The 11,033-nt window shown below is 40.2% G+C and overlaps 1 non-coding gene across 1 annotated transcript; it reads left to right on the top strand.

Moving 5' to 3' along the window:
* The first annotated feature begins 9,746 nt into the window (after nt 1–9,746).
* Nucleotides 9,747–9,854, top strand: LOC112761832 (small nucleolar RNA R71). Its single transcript, XR_003182206.1, has one exon. It is a non-coding gene; the product is annotated as a small nucleolar RNA R71 (small nucleolar RNA).
* The last annotated feature ends 1,179 nt before the right edge of the window (nt 9,855–11,033 follow it).

Consider the following 11,033-nt stretch of genomic DNA (forward strand, 5'->3'; position numbering starts at 1 on the left):
CGGGTAGACGTCCTTTTCCGTGAGGAGACATACTAAAGGAAAGTGCTCTAGAGGTCGAATTTTGACGCCGTTTTTTGCAACAACCTCTAGAAAAATAAGATCTTTCCATCCTCCAAATTTGGTGAATTTACACCGTGCCGATTTTTTTTGACGATTTTTTTACCGCCCGGAATGCCGGAAATTCAAAAAAAATGAAAAACGGAGCAAACCTGCGATTTTTGACCTGGATTTTTTTGTGCAGCCTTCACATAATATTACCAAGGTTCCCTCAAAATTTCACGAAAAATGCACGAGCCAATTCTGAGATATGAAAATTTGGCTCCTCCGTTGCAACGCTCCGAGCCATCGTTGCAACGGCGGGTGCCTCCGTGGGGGCGGGGGAGCCCGGCGGCACACCACAACCACAACGTGCTTGCTAGTGTGCCTAGGGGATGGCAAGGCAACGTGCATCTTGCTGGCATTGCGCCCAGCAAGCCTTTGGGCAACTCGAGTTTCAGCATCACGACACCCCTCCCCCTATAATAGGCTGCCGAGCCATTACAAAGTGCCACGGGTAGACGTCCTTTTCCGTGAGGAGACATACTAAGGAAAGTGCTCTAGAGGTCGAATTTTGACGCCGTTTTTTGCAACAACCTCTAGAAAAATAAGAACTTTCATCCTCCAAATTTGGTGAATTTACACCGTGCCGATTTTTTTGACGATTTTTTACCGCCGGAATGCCGGAAATTCAAAAAAAATGAAAAACGGAGAAACTGCGATTTTTGACCTGGATTTTTTGTGCAGCCTTCACATAATATTACCAAGGTTCCCTCAAAATTTCACGAAAAATGCACGAGCCAATTCTGAGATATGAAAATTTGGCTCCTCCGTTGCAACGCTCCGAGCCATCGTTGCAACGGCGGGTGCCTCCGTGGGGGCGGGGAGCCCGGCGGCACACCACAACCACAACGTGCTTGCTAGTGTGCCTAGGGATGGCAAGGCAACGTGCATCTTGCTGGCATTCGAAAACTATTATGAAAATTCCAAAGAAGCTCCCCGAAGAACTTGAATTCTATCCTATTTATACACTTTCTTCAAATGATCTTCAAGCCTTGAGTTGGGCCTTTGCTCTTGGTGGAATTGGGTTGAAAGAGGCCTTGGTTGATTGCTCTTGAAGTTTGGAGAAGAACCAAGGTGAACCAATTGAACCGGGTTGGAGTTTTGCAAAGTTGGACCAAAAGTTTGAGCAAAAGTTAGGGGGCTAACTTTTGCCCAAACTTTTCATATCAGCAACTATATCCATCTGATATCAACGTTGGTGCCAAAGTTAGGGGTCTAACTTTGGCCCTAACGTTGGCCTTACCTTGTGCACTTGTGGCGCCAACGTTAGCCACCAAGTTAGGGGCTAACGTTGGCGCAAACTTTTGCTCCTTCCCTTGTGATTTTCATGTGCCAACGTTAGCCACCAAGTTAGGGGCTAACGTTGGCGCAAACTTTTGGTGCCCAGGGAGGTTTTCTTCATGCCAACGTTAGCCTCAAAGTTAGGGGCTAACGTTGGCGCAAACTTTTGGTGCCCAGGGGTGATTTTCATGTGCCAACGTTAGCCTAAAAGTTAGGGGCTAACGTTGGGGCTAACTTTTCACCCAAAAGTTTGTGCAAAAGTTTGAGGCTAACTTTAGGTCCAGCTTTTTGCTCCCTGGTTCAATTTCACTTATTCCATTGTCTTCTCTTTACTCCTAGCTATTCCTTCTTGCTTCAACCTTTCTCCAAGCTTTCTTCACCTATCATTAATCAACCAAACACATCAAAGCTATGCTTAAAATCATGAGATATTCATTCTTTCATAATATGTGACAATTATAGTATAAAACCTCATGAAATAGCATGAATTCATACATGGTTGATTAAATCAAAGGAAACATGAAAATCTACCTAATTGGCTTGCTTGTAGCTCAAGAAAGTGCATAATTCTAATGAAAACAAAAGAAAAAGACTAGTTAAAATAGGCTAAGATGACTTGTCATCACAACACCAAACTTAAAGCTTGCTTGTCCCCAAGCAAGAAAAGATTTATTGAGAAGAAAGAATGAAATGGAAGAGGATGTTCATGCTAGCAGAGTATTATTGATAGTTCATGGGATTTTGTGTGGATATGTAAATACTCACTTCTTACTGACTCCTAGGCCTAGAAAGTCTCCTTCAAGCTTCAAGTAACATACTGCTATGACCTCTCATTATTCCTTTATCCTTGGCTATTACTTTGTTTATAAGCTTTATTTGAGTGTCATGTGTAGCAAGTTCATTTTCTTTTCTTTATACTTGACACATTATTCACCATAGACACTTGGCTCACATTCCTTCTTAAAACATTGATGCCCAGCACCTCTTTGGGTTACTAAATGCCTTGTAGTTAGGTTGCTCTTGATAGTGGACTTTCAGCTGATGATCCCGGATTAGTTAACCCAAGTCACCGAGTGTTGATGCACTCCTAAGAGCTTACTAATCCAAGCAGATCCTAGTACAAAGACATCACAGGCATATATTTTAAAGTTCAAGCTATTGGTGTCCAGCTTTGTTTCTTTTTGTTTCCTTTTGTTCTGCCACTTTTTGGCTATCTCTTTTCTTTCCTTCTTTTTGTTTTTCTTTCTAACCAAGGAAATTTTTTATTTAATTGAGATTCATAGACAGTAGGCCGCTCTTTACTTAGAATGAGATATCCTAGCTCTTTATTCACTAAAAGTGAGCTATTATACAACCACACACATACCACCACTTACTTTTATTTTACTTCTATCTAACAGAGATCATCTTGCTTCACATTTAAACTTTTCTTTTATTGAACTTAAAGATGCAGGGGACAACACATGCTTCTTGTCAAGTGAAAGTAAACACACAAGCACACACATAAACTAGCCTACTTATTTTAAAAGAAATTTGAATCTGTTTGAACTAAATGAACACTTTAACAAGACATCAATCAAAAGTATTTCTCAACAGCAAAAGTTAAGTATAGATACAACCTATTGGTTTGCATTTCTTTTGGTCTTCTTTCTGCTGTGCCCATTTTTGAGTCTTGATGCATAGTATCTTCAATTGGTGGTTAACTCCCAGACTTAATTTCCTGCTACTTCTTCTGATTCAACAGGTTAACTCTGGGCAAACTTTTGTGTCCTTGCTAAAGGTTATGAAAATGAGACTAAACAAAAACAGTTAAGTTGTTTGAATAATCTGTTTGATTGCTTGGAACTAGCAATGTGCAGGAAGTTAGAATGAAGTTTTGGTGGAACACCAAACTTAGCATCTTGCATTCTCCCTTCGATTGTTTTTGGTGTGCAACACCAAACTTAGCTTCTTGCAATACATAGCAGTTATCCAACACTCTTATTGAAAAAGTTATGAAAAGAAAACTACCTCAGGTTGGGTTGCCTCCCAACAAGCGCTCTTTTATTGTCACTAGCTTGACATTGAGGCTTTCTTTTATGGTGGTTGGTGCTTGTAGGGCCTCAATTTGTCTCCTCTGACCGTGATCCTCTTCTTTGTTCTCTGGTGTTCAATTTCAGCATGCTCTAATGAGAGTATGTTGCTGACAGTGTAGTAATCCTCAGTTTGTTGAGTTGCCCCCAGCTGTTGATATATCAGTTGCACTTTGTCACCTTTGGAAAGCCCCTCTGTTGGAATCTTTCTATTCTTCCAACCCCTTTTTGCTTTGTTTCTGCGTTTCATCTTTCCTTTTGTTGATCTTTCTTTTCTGGCCGTAGGCTTTCCTTGGGGGCCTCTCTTTTCAGTGGCTAATACTCTAATATCCTCTTGGGTTTCTTCATCAATCTGCACAATCCTTAGCATTGGGATGTTGCTGTGACCTTCCTGGTCATTTTTCATATAGTCTTTCTTCTCCTTGCTAAATTGTGCCTCTGGTAATACTTTCAGAGTGACACTCTGGTCATGCATCCTGAGAGTTAATTCCCCTTCCTCTACGTCTACGATAGCTCTAGCAATGGCCAAGAATGGCCTTCCCAGTATAACAGAGTCACTATCATCATCGTTTGATTCTAGAACCACAAAATCAGCAGGATATATAAAACTGTCCACCTTGACCAAAAGATTTTCAATTACACCCCTGGGGTATATGGTGCACGAAATTGTGATCTCCAGGCTCGAACAAATCCTGATAATGGCTCCAAAGCTTGGTGATCTGATCTTAATTCATAATTGTCACAACTTCGATACAACTAACCAGCAAGTGCACTGGGTCGTCCAAGTAATACCTTACGTGAGTAAGGGTCGAATCCCACGGAGATTGTTGGTATGAAGCAAGCTATGGTCACCTTGTAAATCTCAGTCAGGCAGATATAAAGTGATAATGGTGTTTTTGAATATTATATAATAAAATAGGGATAGAGATACTTATGTAATTCATTGGTAGGAATTTCAGATAAGCGAATGGAGATGCTTTTCGTTCCTCTAAACCTCTGCTTTCCTGCTATCTTCATCCAATCAGTCTTACTCCTTTCCATGGCTGGCTTTATGTGATGCATCACCACTGTCAATGGCTACTTTCGGTCATCTCTCGGGAAAATGATCCAATGCCCTGTCACGGCACGGCTAATCGTCTGGAGGCATCACCCTTGTCAATGGATTCATCTTATCCTCTCAGTGAATAATATGCTCACGCACCCTGTCACGGCACGGCTATTCATCTGTCGGTTCTCGATCATGCCGGAATAGGATTTACTATCCTTTTGCGTCTGTCACTAACGCCCTGCAATCGCGAGTTCGGAGCTCGTCACAGTCATTCAATCATTGAATCCTACTCGGAATACCACAGACAAGGTTTAGACCTTCCGGATTCTCTTGAATGCCGCCATCATTCTAGCTTACGCCACGAAGATTCTGGTTAGGAGATCTAAGAGATATTCATTCTAGCTTATTTCATGTAGAACGGAAGTGTTTGTCAGGCACGCGTTCATAAGGGAGAAGGATGATGAGCGTCACACATAATCATCACCTTCATCACGTTCTTGGGTGCGAATGGATATCTTAGAAGCGAAATAAGATGAATTGAATAGAAAACAGTAGTACTTGCATTAATCTTTGAGGAACAGCAGAGCTCCACACCTTAATCTATGGAGTGTAGAAACTCTACCGTTAAAAATACATAAGTGAAGGTCCAGGCATGGCCGAGATGGCCAGCCCCCTAAAACGTGATCAAAGGATCATAAGGTAATCCAAAGATGCCTAATACAATAGTAAGAGGTCCTATTTATAATAAACTAGCTACTAGGGTTTACATGAGTAAGTATTTGATGTATAAATCCACTTCCGGGGCCCACTTGGTGTGTGTTTGGGCTGAGCTTAAGTGTTGCACGTGCAGAGGCCATTTGTGGAGTTGAACGCTAGTTTTTGTGCCAGTTTGGGCGTTCAACTCTGGTTTTGGATCCTTTTCTGGCGCTGGACGCCAGATTTGGGTAGAAAGCTGGCGTTGAACACCAGTTTACGTCGTCTATTCTTGGCAAAAGTATGGACTATTATATATTGCTGGAAAGCCCTGGATGTCTACTTTCCAAAGCAATTGGAAGCGCGCCATTTTGAGTTCTGTAGCTCCAGAAAATCCACTTTGAGTGCAGAGAGGTCAGAATCCAACAGCATCAGCAGTCCTTTTTCAACCTCTGAATCTGATTTCTGCTCAAGTCCCTCAATTTCAGCCAGAAAATACCTGAAATCACAGAAAAACACACAAACTCATAGTAAAATCCAGAAATGTGAATTTAACACAAAATCTATTAAAAACATCCCTAAAAGTAACTAGATCCTACTAAAAACATACTAAAAACAATGTCAAAAAGCGTATAAATTATCCGCTCATCACAACACCAAACTTAAATTGTTGCTTGTCCCCAAGCAACTGAAAATCAAAATAGGATAAAAAGAATAGAATATACTATAAATTCCAAACTATCAATGAAACAGAGCTTCAATCATATGAGCGGGACTTATAGCTTTTTGCCTCTTGAATAGTTTTGGCATCTCACTTTATCCATTGAGGTTCAGAATGATTGGCATCTATAGGAACTTCAGATTTCGAATAGTGTTATTGACTCTCTTAGTTCAGTATGATGATTCTTGAACACAGCTTCTTTATGAGTCTTGGTCGTGGCCCTAAGCACTTTGTTTTCCAGTATTACCACCGGATACATAAATGCCACAGACACATAATTAGGTGAACCCTTTCAGATTGTGACTCAGCTTTGCTAAAGTCCCCAATTAGAGGTGTCCAGGGTTCTTAAGCACACTCTTTTTTTTTTTGCTTTGGACCTTGACTTTAACCGCTCAGTCTCAAGTTTTCACTTGACACCTACACGCCACAAGCACATGGTTAGGGACAGCTTGGTTGAGCCGCTTAGACCAGGATTTTATTCCTTTAGGCCCTCCTATCCACTGATGCTCAAAGCCTTGGGATCCTTTTTATTTCCCTTGCCTTTTGGTTTTAAGGGTTATTGGCTTTTTGCTCTTGCCTCTTGGTTTTAAGAGCTTTGGCTTTTTCTGCTTGCTTTTTCTTTTTCTTTCTATATTTTTTTTTTCGCCTATTTTTTTTTTCTGCAAGCTTTGTTCTTTGCTGCTTTTTCTTGCTTCAAGAATCATTTTTATGATTTTTCAGATTATCAAATAACATGTCTCCTAGTCATCATTCTTTCAAGAGCCAACATATTTAACATTCTTAAACAACAACTTCAAAAGACATATGCACTGTTCAAGCATACATTCAGAAAACAAGAAGCATTGTCACCACATCAATATAATTAAACTAAGTTCAAGGATAAATTCGAAACTCATGTACTTCTTGTTCTTTTGAATTAAAACATTTTTCATTTAAGAGAGGTGATGGATTCATAGGACATTTATAACTTTAAGACATAGTTACTAACTACTAATGATCATGTAATGAAGACACAAACATAGATAAGCACATAACATAGAAAATGAAAAACAGAAGAAATAAGAACAAGGAATGAATCCACCTTAGTAATGGTGGCGTTTTCTTCTTGAGGAACTAATGATGTCCTTGAGCTCTTCTATGTCTCTTCCTTGTCTTTGTTGCTCCTCCTTCATTGCTTTTAGATCTTCTCTGATTTCATGAAGGATGATGGAGTGCTCTTGATGTTTCACCCTTAGTTGCTTCCAATAATTGTGTGGAAGAAAATGTATCCCCTGAGGTATCTCAGGGATCTCTTGATTTGCAGTCAAATGTTCTACCACTGAGCTATAGACCCTTGATGGAAGCTTTTGTCTTCCCTTTCCTCTTTCTAGAGGTTTCTCTGGCCTTAGGTGCCATCAATGGTTATGGAAAAAACAAAAAGCTATGCTTTTACCACACCAAACTTAGAATGTTGCTCGCCCTCGAGCAAAAGAAGAAAGAATAGAAGAAGAAGAGGATATGGAGGAGATGGATGGCTGTGTGTATTCGGCCTTATGGGTGGGATTGGGTGGGGAAGAGATGTTGAATTTTTGAAGGTACGTGGATGTATGGGTGTGAGTGGTAAATGGAAGACAGAAGGGATGAGTGTTTATTGGGAATAGAGGATGATTGAGAAGAGAGAAGAGAGTGAGTGAAGGTAGGTGGGGATCTTGTGGGGTCCACAGATCTTGATGTGTCAAGGCATTTACATCCCTGCACCAATTTAGGCATGCAAAATGCCCTTGCACACAACTCTGGGCGTTCAGCGCCAGGTTGGTGCCCATTTTGGGCGTTCAACGCCCCTTTGCTGCCATTTCTGGCGTTGAACGCCAGAACCATGCTTGTTCTGGGCGTTCAGCGCCAGGATGCTCCCATTCTGGGCGTTCAGCGCCAGAACTATGCTCTGTTCTGGCGTTTGAACGCCAGACAGATGCTCCTCCAGGGTGTGATTTTTCTTCTGCTGTTTTTGATTCCGTTTTTGATTTTTTTGTTTATTTTGTGACTCCACATGATCATGAACCTAAGAAAACATGAAAAACAAAAAAAATAAGAATTAGATAAACATTGGGTTGCCTCCCAACAAGCGCTTCTTTAATGTCAATAGCTTGACAGTGGGCTCTCATGGAGCCTCACAGATGTGCAGAGCTTTGTTGAGACTCTCCAACACCAAACTTAGAGTTTGGATATGGGAGTTCAACACCAAACTTAGAGTTTGGTTGTGGCCTCCCAACACCAAACTTAGAGTTTGACTGTGGGGGCTCTGGTTGACTCTGCTTTGAGAGAAGCTTTTCATGCTTCCTCTTCATGGTTGCAGAGGGAGATCCTTGAGTTTTAAACACAAGGGAGTCCTCATCCATTGAAGGACTATTTTACCTCTGTCAACATCAATCACAGCTCTTGCAGTGGCCAGGAAAGGTCTTCCTAGGATGATGGATTCATCCTCTTCCTTTCCAGTATCCAGGACTATGAAATCAGTAGGTATGTAAAGGCCCTCAACCTTTACTAATACATCTTCTACTTGTCCATAAGCCTGTTTTCTTGAGCTGTCTGCCATCTCTAGTGAGATTTTAGCAGCTTGCACCCCATAGATTCCCAGTTTCTCTATTACAGAGAGGGGCATGAGGTTTATTCCTGAACCAAGGTCACACAGAGCCTTAAAGATCATGGTGCCTATGGTACAAGGTATTATGAACTTTCCAGGATCCTGTCTCTTCTGAGGCAATGTCAGTTGATCCAGATCACTTAGTTCATTGATGAACAAGGGAGGTTCAACTTCCCAAGCATCAATGCCAAATAATTTGGCATTCAGCTTCATGATTGCACCAAGAAACTTGGTAGTTTGCTCTTCAGTAACATCCTCATTCTCTTCAGAAGAGGAATACTCATCAGAGCTCATGAAGGGCATAAAGAGGTTCAATGGAATCTCTATGGTCTCTAGATGAGTCTCAGATTCCTTTGGTTCCTCAGAGGGAAGCTCCTTATTGACCACTGGACGTCCCAGGGGGTCTTCCTCCTTGGGATTCATGTCCTCTCCTCTCCTCACAGGTTCGGTCATGGCGCTTATGTCAATGGCCTTGCACTCTCCTTTTGGATTCTCTTCTGTATTACTTGGGAGAGTACTAGGAGGGATTTCAGTGATCCTTTTACTCAGCTGGCCCACTTGTGCTTCCAGATTTCTAATGGAAGACCTTGTTTCATTCATGAAACTTACAGTGACCTTAGATAGATCAGAGACTAGATTTGCTAAATTAGAAGCATTTTGTTCAGAGTTCTCTGTCTGTTGCTGAGTTGATGATGGAAAAGGTTTATTATTGTTAAACCTGTTTCTTCCACCATTATTAAAGCCTTGTTGGGGCTTTTGATCCTTCCATGAGAAATTTGGATGATTTCTCCATGTTGAGTTATAGGTGTTTCCATAAGGTTCACCTAAGTAATTTACCTCTGCTATTGCAGGGTTCTCAGGATCATAAGCTTCTTCTTCAGAAGATGCCTCTTGAGTACTGTTGGATGCAGCTTGCATTCCATGCAGACTCTGAGAAATCATATTGACTTGCTGAGTCAATATTTTGTTCTGAGCCAATATGGCATTCAGAGTATCAACTTCAAGAACTCCCTTCTTCATAGGCGTCCCATTACTCACAGGATTCCTTTCAGAAGTGTACATGAATTGGTTATTAGCAACCATGTCAATGAGTTCTTGAGCTTCTGCAGGCGTTTTCTTTAGGTGAATGGATCCACCTGCAGAAGTGTCCAGTGACATTTTTGATAGCTCAGATAAACCATCATAGAATATATCCAGGATGGTCCATTCTGAAAGCATGTCAGAAGGACACTTTTTGGTCAACTGTTTGTATCTTTTCCAAGCTTCATAGAGGGATTCACCTTCTTTCTGTCTGAAGGTTTGAACATCAGCTCTAAGCTTGCTCAGCTTTTGAGGAGGAAAGTACTTGGCTAAGAAAGCCGTGACCAGCTTATCCAAAGAGTTCAGGCTGTCTTTGGGTTGAGAATCCAACCATAATCTAGCTCTGTCTCTTACAGCAAAAGGGAAAAGCATGAGCCTGTAGACTTCAGGATCTACTCCATTAGTCTTAACAGTATCACATATCTGCAAGAATTCAGTTAAGAACTGAAAAGGATCTTCAGATGGAAGTCCATGAAACTTGCAGTTCTGCTGCATCAGAGAAACTAATTGAGGTTTCAGCTCAAAGTTGTTTGCTCCAATGGCAGGAATGGAGATGCTTCTTCCATGTAAATTGGAATTAGGTGCAGTAAAGTCACCAAGCATCTTCCTTACATTATTATTATTTTTGGCTGCCATCTCCTTTTCCTGTTCGAAAATTTCTGAAAGGTTATCTCTGGATTGTTGTATTTTAGCTTCTCTTAATTTTCTCTTCAGAGTCCTTTCAGGTTCTGGATCTGCTTCAACAAGAATGTTCTTGTCCTTGCTCCTGCTCATATGACAAAGAAGAGGCCACAGAAAAATAATAATAATAATAATAGAGATTCTTTATACCACAGTATAGGGATCCTTGTGTTAGTAGAAGAAAAGAAGGGAAGAAAATCTGAACTCAGAGAGAGAGGGGGTTCGGATTTTTGGAGAGTTGAAGGAAAGATGTTAGTATATCAATAAACAAATAGAAGAAGATGAGAGGGGGAAGTGAATTTTCGAAAACAATTTTTGAAAAAGAGTTAGTGATTTTTGAAAATAGTTTTTGAAAAAGGTTAGTATTTTTTTCGAAAAAAAATTTTTTTTATATAAAAAATAAAAATAATTAGTTAATAAAAAAGAAATTTTTGAAAAAGAGGGAAGATATTTTCGAAAATTAGAGAGAGAGAGTTAGTTAGGTAGTTTTGAAAAAGTTAAGAAACAAACAAAAAGTTAGTTAGTTAGTTGAAACAGATTTTGAAAAGATAAGAAGTTAGGAAGTTAGAAAAGATATTTGAAAAGATATTTTGAAAAAGATAAGATAAGAAGATATTTTTGAAAAGATATGATTGAAATTAGTTTTTGAAAAAAAGAGTTGATTTTTAAAATCACAATTAATGACTTGATTCACAAGAAATCACAAGATATGATTCTAGAACTCAAAGTTTGAATCTT

The sequence above is a fragment of the Arachis hypogaea genome, chromosome 16, assembly GCF_003086295.3.
Source record: "Arachis hypogaea cultivar Tifrunner chromosome 16, arahy.Tifrunner.gnm2.J5K5, whole genome shotgun sequence".
NCBI classification, from domain to species: domain Eukaryota; kingdom Viridiplantae; phylum Streptophyta; class Magnoliopsida; order Fabales; family Fabaceae; genus Arachis; species Arachis hypogaea.